At 46.1% G+C, this 14,895-nt stretch overlaps 1 long non-coding RNA gene across 1 annotated transcript; it reads right to left on the bottom strand.

Moving 5' to 3' along the window:
* Nucleotides 1–8,411: 8,411 nt before the first annotated feature.
* LOC118155253 (uncharacterized) lies at nucleotides 8,412–13,573 on the bottom strand. The gene is made up of 3 exons (XR_004745481.3): nucleotides 13,386–13,573; nucleotides 9,281–9,309; nucleotides 8,412–8,965 (listed from the first exon to the last, which is right to left on the bottom strand). It is a non-coding gene; the product is annotated as an uncharacterized LOC118155253 (long non-coding RNA).
* Between the last annotated feature and the right edge of the window lie 1,322 nt (nucleotides 13,574–14,895).

The raw sequence follows: 14,895 nt of genomic DNA, 5'->3' as shown, positions 1-14,895 counted from the left end.
GAGGTGAGCATGTGAATCAGTGGACTGAGTGAAAATGCTCTTGCCTCACATGTGGGCAGCATCATCCCATCCCTCGAGGGCTTGATTGGAACGGTAAGTGGAGGGAGGGCAGCTTTCCTTTGTTTCAGCTGAGATGTCACCCTCTCCTGCCCTGGGACATCTGAGCTCCTGGTTCTCAGGCCTCAGGTGCAGACTGGGACTGACAGCATCAGCTCTGTCCAGCATGCAGGTGGCAGCACGTGGGTCTTCTCAGCATCCACAATCACATAAACCAGTTCCTCTTACTAAACCTCTTGTAGAAATCCCGGCCTATTTATCCCTCCTCTGTTGTCTGTCTACCCATCTGTCCATCTGTCTATTGTTTGTCTCTATCTCTCTATCGGTAGTTTGCCTATCCATTTCCTATTTATCTTGTTTCTTCTGTTTCTCTGGAGAACCCCGACCAATACAGAGAGAAAAGGCTCTGAAGGGTGAGGCTGTGCTTCATGCCCTGAGGTTCAGGGAAGTGCAGCGAGTCACTGAAAAACAGAATATATGGCCAAACGCGTGCCCTGAGTTTGTGGAATGACAGGATAGGCTAGACGTATATGACTTCCATGTAAATCAACACATGTCAAAGAACGTATTTAACTCATCAATAAATATCAACTCATTCAAAACCTCACATGGAGCACTGATTTGCGCTGAGGCAGGCAGAATGAGGAATGAACTTGCTAACAGGCAAAAACATACTAAATGTCCTCTAGGCCGGTACCAAAATCAAGCGTGAGGTTATACTTTCTTATAGAAAGGAAATCAATTGTATCTCCATCAGACAAAATTCATTTGCATTGCTACAGACAAAAAGGTTAGCATTACTAGCCGTCTTCTGCCCATTAGCCTCTCCCCGAGTGGATAAGTGAAAACAGCCTAGTCAATAGCTGGTGAGAAGAGGCCCCATTGAGTGGGGTCACTGGAGGGCAAGTCCCTGACGCCACTGCCAGGTCCCACTCAAGCCCTCACCCACATCCACACTGCGGAAGGGTCATTCCTGGGCACAGCAGTTCCCAGAAGTCATGAGCAAAACTTAAACAGCAACAGAGGGCCTGCACCTGGAATTCTTGACCGGACTCTCCTCCCAAATGGGAATTTGCAAATTGAAGTGATTAATTCATTCTTGTGAAGCAGGCCCCAGAGGAAGGCATCCCAGGTAATGAAAACAGAAGAGAGTCAGGCAGCGGCTTTGGGGTACACACTCACCTTCTGGGGAGGGAACCGAAAGCTCTCACCTCCTGGGGTGAGGAGGATCCAGCAGATAACGCTTTCAGCTGTGGAGAATCCAAGAGGCAAGCCGGGAGGAGCCAACGTGCTGTCAAAACTCACGTCTGATTCATGCGGACGACCAACAGGCACCAGTAACTCCCAGGGACCTGCAGATACCTCCAAGAAAGCCGAATAGAAATTGTCTCCAATCGCCAGCCCAGCATTTTTCTCCAATTTGAATCAGCCACCCTACACTCCACATCCAGAAACATTAAATCAAGGGAAAACATTTTCTCTCTGGGCTGTGTTAAATTCATGGGCCCCAAATCTGCCTTGGCCTGCATGTCTGGAGATACTGCTGCCAAGAGGGAGAGGGTTCATCAGACAACCTCCTCCCAACACCAAAGTGATGAAAACCACGTTTCAAGAAACCACCCAGCGCCTCGCTCTGTGAAAAATCCTTTCTCAAACAATTATCTAGGTATCTCTTCTTGCTCTGATTACAAAAATGAAGCATGCTTATTGCAAAGGGAAAAAACGAAAAAGGAAGGAAGGAAGGAGGAGGAAGGAGGAAGAAGGAAGGAAGAGATGGAGGGAGGGAGGGAAGGAAGGAAGGAGGGATTCTGAATGACTTGGCTCCCATGATTTCACAAGTGTAGCCAATAAACCATTAATACTTAGGTCTCGGCTTCAATTTAGTTTCACTAAAAAAAGTTCCAAATTAGTAATTCATCACACCTGAATTAACACTAAAACTTCCATCAAATTAGAATCATTTTGCAAGATTGTAATTGTTTCAGCAACACCTGAAGCCCAAACTGAAGGCCTGAGCGTGAATAAGAATGAGGACAGAAATGGATTCCTGGCACATCATCCCCGTCCCTCAACAGGGTCTGGGGCAGGAAGTAAATAATCACACGTGAACTGGATTTCTAAGATCTTTTCAGGCCAGCTACTGTCAGCCATTTATTATTTGGACAGGTCAGTTTCAGGTGGGCTGGGTGCTTTTAGGGAAGTGAGGGACTAGCTGGGGGAGGGGTTAGGAGGAGAGAGGAGAAAGCCCACGGAGGAGCAGCCCCTAAATCAGGCCAGTGTGTTTCCTCCTGTTGGAAACACAGAATTAAATTTCATTCACAAGCCCCAAGCACTTTCCATGGGTCTTTAAAAGGGGATTAACCTAAAGCAATCACATTGAGAGACTAACCTGCAAAGCTGAAGTACTCCCACCCTGCCCACTCAGTGGAACTGCTGGCCAGGAAAAAACCGTCGCTGGATGCATTTTCATGATTTTCATGGCATTGAGCAATGGGTTAATGACACATAGAGACGTGCAGAGCCATTTGGAAGGCCTGCCTGCTCTCTGAGAGGCGGTGGTCAGCAGTTTAGGGTCTGAATTGGTATTTACGCTATAAATCTCCAGCTGTGCCCAGCGGTCCTGGATGCAGCCTTGTTTTCCTGGCCTGAGAGCTCTGAAAAGTAGCTCATGCATATTGCATCCTTGAAACATGTACTCTTTTATGCAGCATACTATGTGAAGAGGGGCTGTGGAATGCAGGTGAGTGTGTTGGCAAATTTTATATGTATTTCATATACAAATAAATTTTTTATCTGTCCATATAAATAGATGCATTCACAAATGTATGCCACAAATGCAAAATCTCTTAGTAGAAATGCACATTTTTAAAGTGGGTGAAAGGGAAGCTAACTAAGGGATACATTTCTCAAAGTCTAAAGTCGGTGTGCTGTTACAAAGAATCTTGAATAGACAGGACAAAATGCCTTCCTGTCAAGGATAAATGGAGGTATCTCAAATTAGCCAGTGAAAATCACTCCTGCTCTGTGTGAGACCTCATTTGGAGTGCGGGCTCCATTTACTGCGGGCTGCCTGATTATAGCAGGGCTGCAGGAATCAGGGGGCAGGAAAAAGAAACCAACTCCTTACACCTCTGTAAGACAATGGAAAAATTCTATTATCTTGCCCCCTCAAAAAAAAATCTAGAATGAAAAGGAAGGAGTTCAACATTTTTTAAATAAATAAGACCAAAAGAATGATGAATGTGCATTGGACATTTATGGGTAATGCGCACTGGACATAAACAGTGTTCATTAGACATAAAAATAGCTCTCTGAAATATTGAAAATAAAAATATTGGATGATTGGCCGGGCACGATGGCTTACGCCTGTAATCCCAGCACTTGTGGGAGGCCGAGGAAGGCAGGTCATCTGAGATCGGGAGTTCAAGACCAGCCTGACCAACATGGAGAAACCCTGTCTCTACTAAAAATACAAAAAAAAATAGCTGGGCATGGTGATACATGCCTATAATCCCAGCTACTCAGGCAGCTGAGCCAGGAGAATAGCTTGAACCCAGGAGGCAGAGATTGTGGTGAGCTGAGATCGCACCACTGCACTCCAGCCTGGGCAACAGGAATGAAACTCTGTCTCAAAAAAAAAAAAAGAAAGAAATTGAATGATCAATTGCATGAACCTTGCTTGCCTTTGACTTTTGTTACATTCTTACCTCTTATGAGGTCCTATTTTTTCCCATTGTATCCATTAATTTAAAAGGAACTGATGCTGGCATTAATTGAAAAATAAAAAAGAAGAAAAGTCTTCAATTATATATTAGCTCGATTGTAAAATACTTCCCTGCAGGTGCTATGCACCGGTGTATGGTTCCGAATGTGCATATGAATATGCCCAGTACTTTTCATAAAAAGAAAAACAGAGAAAGGCTAGAGAAATAGAGGGAGGAAGGAAATTTCTAAATACAGAAGAACAGGGCCTGGACTAGAAGAGTGTGCACTGTGTGTCTTCATCAAAGCGATGCTAGTTTGCCTATGTTAATTGATTGCGTGAGTTCACAGGAACCACAAAACTAACTCCTTAAAAACACCTAGACAGGAAGAGCAAATAAAATGCACGTCCTTGATACTCTCTTTCTAAATCTGCTTTCACTCAGGGTATGTGCAGATGTCACAATTCAAGGAGTAGCCTTCTCTCAGGTGTATTTGTGTTTCCACCTTGATTATTCTAACACACGTCTTCCCTGGTTTGTGTTCCTGAGCTTCTCGGCTGATACTGAAAGCCACGTAAGAGCACGGGCACCTTCTTCAGTGGATGCTTAGTCAGCATTGCCTGGAAAACAATGTCTCATCCACACTGGCTCCCGCTGCCAGCATCCAGCAGGATGTCCTCCTGAGCCCTCAGCTAGAGAAGCCCTAAGCCCATCATCAGCTTCCCATTAACCCACCAATGCCGGGCTTTGCCTTGGTCATGGACTTCATCTTATTCTCAGCCAATTTCACTTGAAAACTTCATGAGTTGAAGAAGCCTCCAGAAACTCACTCCCTTGTGTAGCTTCTGCCAGAAGCAGGCAGCAGAAGGACTGATATGTCATCCCCGATATTAGGTTGGAGGGGGCGTTCCCATTCATGTCCTCTCTCTCATCACTCACTGCAGGGGAAGTCTTCCTTGGGGCAGCCCTATGGAGAGACCCACATGAGGAGGGAATGAGGTCCCCTGCCCATATCCCACAAAGGAATTTGTAAGGGGGTCCCTAGCCCCAGTCAAGCCTTCAGATGGTGCAGCCCCAGCCAGCAGCTCGCCTGCAGCCTCACAAATGATCCTGAGCCAGAACCTCCACTAACTGCCTTGCAAATCCCTGACCCTCAGCTGGGTGAGGTTATGAATGTTTGCTGTGCCAGGCCACTAAATGCAGGAGTCATTGTAAAGCAGAGACCAGCCGCTCCCAGAGCAAGCAGGACACGCACCATGGATGTTTTCTTTAGCTGTCTCATGTTCTCACTGTGCTCACACCACCTCCTGCTGGAGCTCATTCACCACCACAGCAGCGCTCCAGAGAGCCTCTGAACCTTCACACAGACTTTCAAATTTTGTATATTTCTCTCCAAAATTCTTATTCCTTGCCAAATAAAATCTAAATCTATGCACCCTGCTTTTTCACCAACAAGTTTTCTGCTCTCCCTGCAAAACAAAGGCCTGGTTTTTAATAACAATTATCAATCTTAAGTAATAACTATTAACATTTGTCACTTACAAAACTGATTTTGTGTAGGTTAATTCTATTTGCTTTTTTCTTCAACTCAGGATCAAAGATGTTATTTATAGTGTCACAGCTTGTCAGGTGGAGCCCGCTGCGTTAGACAGAACTGTTTCCGTTGGCAGTGACCCAACACAGCTCCAGCCGGGGTCGAGGGGCGAGCCTGATCACCTCTGCATGTCTGTGTCTCCGTTACTGTCTCCATCTTTTGCCCCATTGCCCTAGATAGGTCTGTGTTTGTGTTGCTATATTTGTGTATCTGCATTTGTGTTACTCTCTCTCCATCTCTTTGCCCCTTGCCCTATCCATAGTGATCTAATTGCCACAAAGACATGCTCCAAAAGCTGGGAAAGGTGGTCGCAAGAAGCCCCAAGTCTACTCTTTAGAGGCTCTGGTCAAACAGGGGTGAGCACTGCTTCCTCCCAGTATCTAAGCAGCAAATTCAGACTTCTGTTAGGATTCCAGTCACCATTGCTAATGGAGAGTCCCCGTGACCGAGGCCATGGAAAACCTGGATTGCCCAGCCAGGCTGTGAGCTCACCTCTGTACTAAGGGGTGATTAGTGATCATGAGGGAGAGACAGACCTGGACTAAAGAAGAGGAGGAGCTGCTCTTCAGGGTCAGGGCAAGAGGCTAGCAAGGATGGCAGCTGAGGATGCCAGCAGATGTGAGGGCAGGTGTTCGACTCCAGGGAGGAGGCGCCTCTCTGGCAGGTGCAGTCCACATGTTATCTCACCCATCCCCTTCCTGTGGACAGTTCAGTGTCCTCATTCGATACGTTCCTCATGCATGGAACTTCCTCACATCATCTCCCTGGCACTCAAGTCCCATCCTTCCTCCCAGCTGCCTCCTTGGCTGTCAGTTCTCTCCCCACCCCAGTTCCCCATGATTGTGGGTTCCTCTTCTATTCTGCACTGCTACTGAGCTTTTTGTGAAGGCTTAATTGGACACTGGGAAGAGTGAAAGGCAGAAATACAGCTTGTGCTATTGCTATTGTTGTTTTAACTCAGTCCTGTGTCCTGTGCAGGGTAGAATTCAAATCATCACTGCATGTTGGCAGCAGTGTTATACTTCTTGAACTAATGAGGAGGAGGCTGAGAAATGGAGGTGTGAGAGGAGCAGGTTGGTTGAGCTAGACCAACAATGTTGTTTTCAGGGGCAGACATAAAACTGTGCATCCATATTTATTAAAGAAAGTGCCAGAAAATTCCCTGGGTGCATATGGGCTCTACCCCTTTGCTATTCTGAGCAAAGCAACTCACCAGAGGCTGCCCAGTGCTGTTCCTGATGCTGGCATCTCCAGGGCCTCTGGGGGCCAGGACACTGGTCAGATGACACAGTGAAATTAACATCTACTACAGACCAGGCTCTGGTCCACAGTCAGGACAGAGAGCAGAGAGGACAGGACACTCACCTCAGGGAGGGTCGCATTTCATGGGCTCACAGGAATACAGACCACACACTGCTTAATATGATTCAGCTGTGTCCCCACCCAAGTCTCATCTTGAATTGTAATAATCCCAATGTGTCATGGGAGGGACCCGATGGGAGGTACTTGAATCATGGGGATGGGTTTTCCTGTGCTGTTCTCATGATAGTGACTAGGTCTCATGAGATCTGATAGATTTATAAAGGGCAGTTCCCCTGCACATGCTTTCTTGCCTGCCGCCATGTAAGACCTGCCTTTGCTCCTCCTTCACCTTCCGCCATGACTCTGAGGCCTCCCAGCCTTGTGGAATGTGAGTCCATTAAACCACTTTTTCTTGATAAATAACGCAGTCTTGGCATCTCTTCATAGCAATATGAAAATGGACTAATACACACCTATATCAATAATGAAGAGGATTGCAGGTGCTGAAAGGAGTAAAACTCAAGAGTGAGCACTTACATTCTTTACCGAACATTTTTACTATTTAATTATGCTGCTTGTGGAATCAGTTGCTGTTATGTCACTGGGACAGATCATGATGGCCCTCCTTGATCCTCAGTGGCTGGTTCCATGGGGCCTATGGGACCCCAAAAAGCACAGTCTCTCATGGGGGTGTAGTAAATTGAGATGCCAGGGAATGAGTTTGGGAGATGACATTTCAGTAATGATTATTCCCTAAATCTGTGACTGGTAAGAGGAGTCCTCCTTCAGTGACCATGATACATAGATACATCAGCTAGTTCAAGCAATCAGGCTCACAATCTCAGTAGCTCATAAGGAGTGTTAATTTGTCACTCTTGGTCCTTGATGCTAAGGACTGGCTTCAGCTCTATGCCTTGAATTCTCTGATCAGGGCCTGGCTGAAGGACCAGCCCCCAGGTCGGCAGGACCACTCTCATGAAGGACCAGCCCTCAGGTCAGCAGGACCACCGTCGTGAAGGACCAGCCCCCAGGTCAGCAGGACCAATCTCATGAAGGACCATCCCCCAGGTCAGCAGGACCAGTCTCATGAAGGAGCAGCCCCCATGTCATCAGGACCACTCTCATGAAGGACCAGCCCCCAGGTCAGAAGGACCACTTACATGGTGATAGAAGGCAAGGGCTTCAAGTCTTCTGCTGGCAGGTGGCACAGGGCACATCCATTAGGTCTCACTAGGCAAAGATGTCACATGGCTGCTGTGATGGGAATCAATGGGTGGGAAGTAGATGCTCATCAACAGAGTGGGGACTAGGGACTCCTTTCTTGAGAATGCTGTGATGGGAATGAATGGGTGGGAAGTAGATACTCATCAGTGGAGTGGGGACCAGGGACTCCCTTGTGAGAAGTCATTGGAAGTCTCATGTTTCCTGGTGGGAATGCATGATCCCCAAGAAGGAGGCCGTCCATCTCGTGAAGCTTACCAACATGCTTTCTGTCTAGTATCACGGATTAGTTCAGGAGAGATGCTGAATCTACCAAATGGTTGAGACTGTGTCATTTATATATCTTAGAGTGCTCTAAAAAGGCATTCAAAACACCCATTGACTCAGGAGGGATGAACTCTGGTGTCTATTTCTAAATCAGATACAGAAGTAGCCTCCACTGTTGTCCTCAAAAACGTTATTGCAGATTCTATCTCCCTTAAAACTGATTGTAAATGATAAATATTTTAACAGCATGCCCACTAAACATAAAATTTTCCTTCCCAGAAAATGTATATTTTATTTTGGTTTCTCTTTTCGTTTGTCACAGTATCTTGTAGGCATAAAGATTAATGTACATATAATTCTCATTTTCTGTATGAAATTTCAGCTTACTATTTTTACATGAAAAGAAAATATGTGACTGCTGTCCAAGGGTGTCACACAGCTCTTGGTCAGCAGGATAAAAGAGAAATAGCAAGCAGGCCAAACGAGGGTTTTAGCCAAGCCCGCTGAATCCTCAGGCCTCTGCTATGTGTTGTATCGTTAACTGGCACCGACCTTTCGGGCCGACTTCCTGCCCTGGCCAGCTTTGGCCTTCAGGCCAGCACACTCCATGCATGAGACATTAGCCAATGTCCAGGATGAGCTGGCCAAACTACTAACATCGGGTTCAGAGCTCCTGGGTGCCAAAGCCTTGTCCTCCATCCCAGGAACCCTTCTCAGACCAGGCCCATCAGCAGACACCAGGTTTGCATGGAAATTCAGTGGACTCCTTCCAGACACCCAGGAGCCCAGTGGTCCATGCAGGAAGCGAAGTGTCAGCATGCTGCGGGAGGGACAAAATGATAAGAGACCCTGAGTTACATAAAACAAAGAACATAAATTGAAAGATAAAATAGAAGGTAAATAAAAATAAAATAACATAAAGAACACAGAAATAAAGAAAATTTAAAAACTCTGAGCCCGTGGAAATCCATGTGAAAAATTTTTGCAGGAAAATTCTGGTGAAGGGATCCTAAAGTGCAGAAAAAGGAAAACGTTTATGCTGAGTCACATTTGTAAATTGACTACAGTAACGTAAGAAGATGGGGAGAAAAATAAGCCCAAAATCTAGTGTGATCTGAGATACACGGAAACTCACCAGCCGCTAGAGAAGGGATGCCACCGGACCTTGAAATGGAAAAATGAAGAAACAGAAGTTAGGAACAAAGAGAAGATTCTTCTCAAATTTGCTCATACATACATGATACCTTTGACCATATGTGTTCATACATACATGCCTTTGACCATGTGTTCATACATACATGATACCTCTGACCGTATTGTTCATACATACATGCCTTTGTGTGTTGATACATACATGATACCTTTGACCATATTGTTCATACATACATGATGCATTTGACCATATGTGTTCATACATACATAATGCCTTTGACCATATGTGTTCATCCATACATGATGCCTTTGACCATATGTGTTCATACATACATGATGCCTTTGACCATATGTGTTCATACATGCATGATGCCTTTGACCATATGTGTTCATACATACATGATGCCTTTGACCATATGTGTTCATACCTACATGATGCCTTTGACCATATGTGTTCATACCTACATGATACCTTTGACCGTATTGTTCATACATACATGATGCCTTTGACCATATGTGTTCATACCTACATGATACCTTTGACCATATGTGTTCATACATACATGATGCCTTTGACCATATGTGTTCATACCTACATGATACCTTTGACCGTATTGTTCACACATACATGATGCCTTTGACCATATGTGTTCATATATACATGATGCCTTTGGCCATATGTGTTCATACATACATGATGCCTTTGACCGTATGTGTTCATACATACATGATGCCTTTGACCGTATGTGTTCATACATACATAATGCCTTTGACCGTATGTGTTCATACATACATGATGCCTTTGACCATATGTGGAGACAACCAAGGAACATAATGAAGTTGGTTTGTTGCCCATAAATTCACTGGACAAGTGTTGAAAGAAAACGATGGACTCGGGAACTCTTAACTCCCGGCTTCAGAAGCAGATACTGAGCTTCAAATCCACTAAGACTGACCTGAGTGAGAGTCTTATCTCCTATAGCGACAGAGCCGAAATGGTGGAAAATCAGACAGAAGTTCTCATTATGGAGAGATGGAAGAAAACAAATGAAACCCTTAAGCAAATTTCCAAAGCATGACTGACAGAAACAAACCCAGGTTTTAGATGCCACAGGAACTTTTAGCGAAAAAGAAAATATGTTAAACCCTTAAGAAAAGTTCAGTGTTCCTGAGATGGATGGACCAGCCACCTACTCCAAGCACTCTAGGATGCTCCAGTCCCAAACGTGCATCAGAGCAGGGCTCCTCTCAGTCTGGGGGAAGAGGAAGCATGACCCCAACACCATCGCACCACACACTCATTAAAGAAAAGAGAAAAGATGGCTGGACAGCAGAAATTCCCCTGGACGCTGTTAAATTCCGTTTATGGAATACTCACAGGCGTTTTATTGAAAAGACTAATAGGGATAGCAGAGAAAATGACATACTTTTCTGGAAAACTGCGGTGGAAGCAGAAAGAGATGAAAGGACATTAATCTGTTTTAGAGAACAGACCCCACACTGCCAGGACACAGAAGGGCAGCCCCGGTCCCCACAAGATCGTGAAAGGCAACCACAGCTCCCACTAGCACAGGAAACCTACAAACAGATTTTCACGCTCAGAAGAAAATTCCACCTGGGGCTACCCGCCACAATTCATCTTCTTAAAAGTGTTTTTGCGGAGGGTCAGAAGTAAAGTTGGGATGCACAGGGCCATCCCCACCTTCCCAAAATTACCTGCCCTGGGGCCACCCACCTGCAAGGACCCTGTTAGAAATGGGTTTTTATTCTCAGCCATCTCAAGAGCAAATATTCCCGGAAAGCACGCATTAGAGTAGGGTGCCTCTTTACAGAGATCCTGGAGAGCGAGGCTTCGGCAGGTGACTGGCCAGAGGCCCCGGGGACTTCACAGTTGGCGGGCTGGAGCATAGCAAGGGCAGAGCCCTAATGGGGGCTGAGTTTAAAATAGAAGAGCATTCTTCACGTCAGAGACTCCTGGGGCCTTTTCTTCAGGAACGGACGTGGTGAGGAGTGCTGTGCAGCCTGAGACAGGTGCTACCTGGACTTCAAGAGCTGATGCACCTGTCCCCAGAGCCAGGTAGCCCCAGCCCAACCCACCCACAGTAACTGAAGCCCTTCACCCCCACCCAGCACCATCCTGGGGGCTGGTGCACACTGTGGACTTGACCAACCTATGCCATACATGGAGTGATGATGTCACTTTCCCACTTCAACTGCCCCCCAAAAATATATCTTCTGGACATTGGAAAAAAGACACCCCTTAGTGTAGCCCCAAGGCCTCTGCTCTCCATGGACCTCCTGAGTGTGACTGCAGCATGAGGAGCAGGAAGCGGGGGCTTCTTGATGAAAGTCGAAAACGAAGCCCTGTCTGTGAAAAGCCCTCGCCTGTTAGATCTGGGAAACATCTAAAGCCGCTTGCTTTTCACAATGAATAGACTTTTGGGAACATATTCTAAGGAAAGGCAGAAGGTATAAAGAAGCAAATTCAACAAGAATATTCTTTGCAGCAATAGCAAAGGAGGAAGGGAGGCAGAGTGGGGAAGAAAGGAAAAGGGAACAGACAGAGAGAAGAGAGAGGGACAGAGAGAGACGAGAGAGAGAAACCAGGACAGAAAGAAGAGACAGAGAGAGAAGAGAAAGCCTAGCTTATTTTCAAGCTGCCCTCCTGGAGAATCTAGAAGGCTAATAAAATCCTCAGCCCACCTCTTGTGCTGGGGCAGCCAAGTTTCAAGCCAAAGTATCCCAAACTAAAAGGTAACAAATAATAAGACTGAAGAAGACAGGCATGTGCTTTTCCAGCCCCTTGTTGCAGCATCAGCAGAATGGGGAAGGTTGCTGCGTTCATTCGAAGGAGGATCCGACTGGAGAGATGGGGGTGGGAGGGCAGATGTTCTCTTGCTATCTGTGCTCACACCCCGTTGAGGGCCAGTGCCAGTGCCACCTCCACAGTTTCCACGAAGGACACAGGAGGGTCTGCAGCCATGTGAAGAGCAGACCCATGTTTCCATCGCTCCCTCCCCAGGGCAGCTCAGAGCTGCCTCTCATGAGTGCTGCCTGCTCCCTCCATCCTGATGCTCTTGCCATCAGCATCTCTGCCAATCTCCCCGAAAGGGCCTGCTGCACTGCAGCCCAGCAGGGCCACAATACTCAAAATGAAAATTGTAATGATCACTCTTCTGATTGCAGAATCCCAAGAGTCAGAGAAATTCTCTCACTAAAGAAGCGGGCTGGGGTGCGGAGGGGAGCTGGACAGAGAGAAGCTGCCCTGGCTGGCTGTCGCTCTCGGGTGCTGAAAGCTGTGACACCACCTGGCGCTGGCGATAGGGACCCACGCTAGACACTAGAGGAGGCTTGTCCAGGAAAAACAACTGTGAGCCATCCTGGGTCTCCCCTGAGCTCACAGCTGTCAGGAAACCTTGTCCAATCACCCACCTTGCCAGCCGCCTGCTCACCTGCATTTCATAGAAGAAATAACACACATATCCTTCACATCCCAACAGGGCAAGTAGGCAGGAAAATGGGTCCAAAACGTAGAAAACCATGGCTGCAGAAGGCAACGGCACATGACCTCACTTTCTGGGTCATGCATCCTTGTGATGATAAACACAGAGTTTTAACTGAACTGAAAACCAGAATGAAAACTAATCTTCCTCCAAGCTTAAATCGTATGAAGTGTGTGGAGCTACCTGCAGCGCCTGCCTGCTTGGGTGGGGATTCCTGTAGGTCACACTTGCTATACAGGAGGAGGGTAGTGGACTTTGGAGCCAGGCTGGCCGCGTGCAAGTCTCAGCTCCCTGGCCAACTCTGCAATCTCTGACAGTTTACCTCTATGCCCTTTGCCTCTCATGTCTGTCAAATGGGCATCATAGCAGTGTCTATCTGAAAGGGCTACGTGAGAGTTAAATGTGCTTGTAGCTGTAAGGGGCTGAGGACTGTGTCTGCTCTTGGTGAGCAGAAGGGTGACCAGGAGGTGACCAATGAAATACCCCATTCAAAGCCCCAGCACTGTTCTGTAGTGAGCAAAGACACACCTCCTCTACGTATGAAGCCATAACTGTTAACAATCAGTACTGGCAGGTAGAACTCACATTCCTTCGAACCAGAAAATTGAACTCCGGCCAATGACTGCTGTACTGGTTGAGTAAGTCTGAGGGATTTTGGGTTAACAGAAAATTAGTCTACAAAAGTAGAAACAGTCTGGAGGATTTTGAGAGTGTGGGCTCAGCTGCAACCTCTCCTCCCAAGGCCATCAGTCAACAGCATCTCCAGCCCTGGAGAAAGACAGAAGCAGGGAAGAAAATGTCAGACAAACATTTGGTATGTTTGTACACGTCTCCCAGAAATCCTAAACGCTTTGCATGTTTCAGCTAATAATTCATTAAAATGGATTATGCTGAGCATTTTATAACCTACTTCACTGCTCTTCTGTCTGTCTAAATCCATCCCTTTGTGACACATTTTTTATACTTGGCTCATTTTTTCAATTGTGTTTGGTGTCTTACTCCCATGCAGAGAATAAGTGCATGTTAACATTGATTTGATTGGTACAGCTAATGCTAAATCTGTCTCTCTTTCTCGAATATTGACTTTTGATGGTGTTAAATCTGTACTTCTTTTTCACCTAGATTTAGCAAAATATTCAATGTTACGTTGAGCAAAGCTTGCTCACTAGTGTTATGGAGTATATAAAAGCAGATGGAATATGTTTCCTGCCTTCAGGAGGATTGAAATCCAAAAGTAGGTATGATGGCACGGATGAGAGTCAGCTCAGTATGCAGCATTCAAAACAGGTTGGAATCTTTTCTGCCACTTCTGACAGCGAGACCCTGAGCAAATCATTTCCACAAGCATCAGGCTCTCCACCTATGACATGGAAGCAAAAATAGCAATCTTGACAAAATTGTGATGACTAGAGACAGTGTACATAACCTCTTATTTACTTCCTCCTGTTAGAAGATATTGTAACTCATCCCATTTTAGATGAGTTACAATAGCTTCTACCCCATCCTGCGAGATTCAATTAACATCATCTGGAATCCCCCATCTTCAGGTGAGGAAGACCCCGCAGCCCTCAGGATGTCCTTTGGAAACTGGACTTTGTTTGAAGGATAAACTTACTCCAAACTTCTTCTGATTTCACATATTTCCCTTCCTAGGTATCTCTTGGGATTCTTCCTTCTTCCTATTCTACATTAACCTGATGATAACAGCCAGATCTGATTACTAGAAATCCCCTCAATCTACTCATGCCAAATACTAAATACAGTACACTGGGCGGGCTCATTAAATCATGGTAGAGCATCATAAAGAAGGGAATAGACACCCTTGTTCTTAAAGGTTCATCACCCATCCCACCCTGGAGAAGGTTGCTGATTGCCTCTTCTCCTCAGACGGTCTTGTTACTATGCATCACTTTTTATGCTTCGCCTTTATCTTTATGGCTTCTCCTCCCTAGTGGGCTCAACTCCCAACACTGGAGTGAGCACCTGTCTGCCTCCATGCAACACAGCCTGGTTTCCTTTCTTGTCTCTCCCCACCATGCCCTATGGGCTGCTGTTCTGCAACCAGAATGGAGATCCAAGGAGATTTGCTAAACTA

Source organism: Callithrix jacchus, chromosome 7, assembly GCF_049354715.1.
Source record: "Callithrix jacchus isolate 240 chromosome 7, calJac240_pri, whole genome shotgun sequence".
NCBI lineage: Eukaryota > Metazoa > Chordata > Mammalia > Primates > Cebidae > Callithrix > Callithrix jacchus.
Note: the sequence above shows the minus strand (reverse complement) of the source record. Positions and strands in the feature narration are given on the sequence as shown.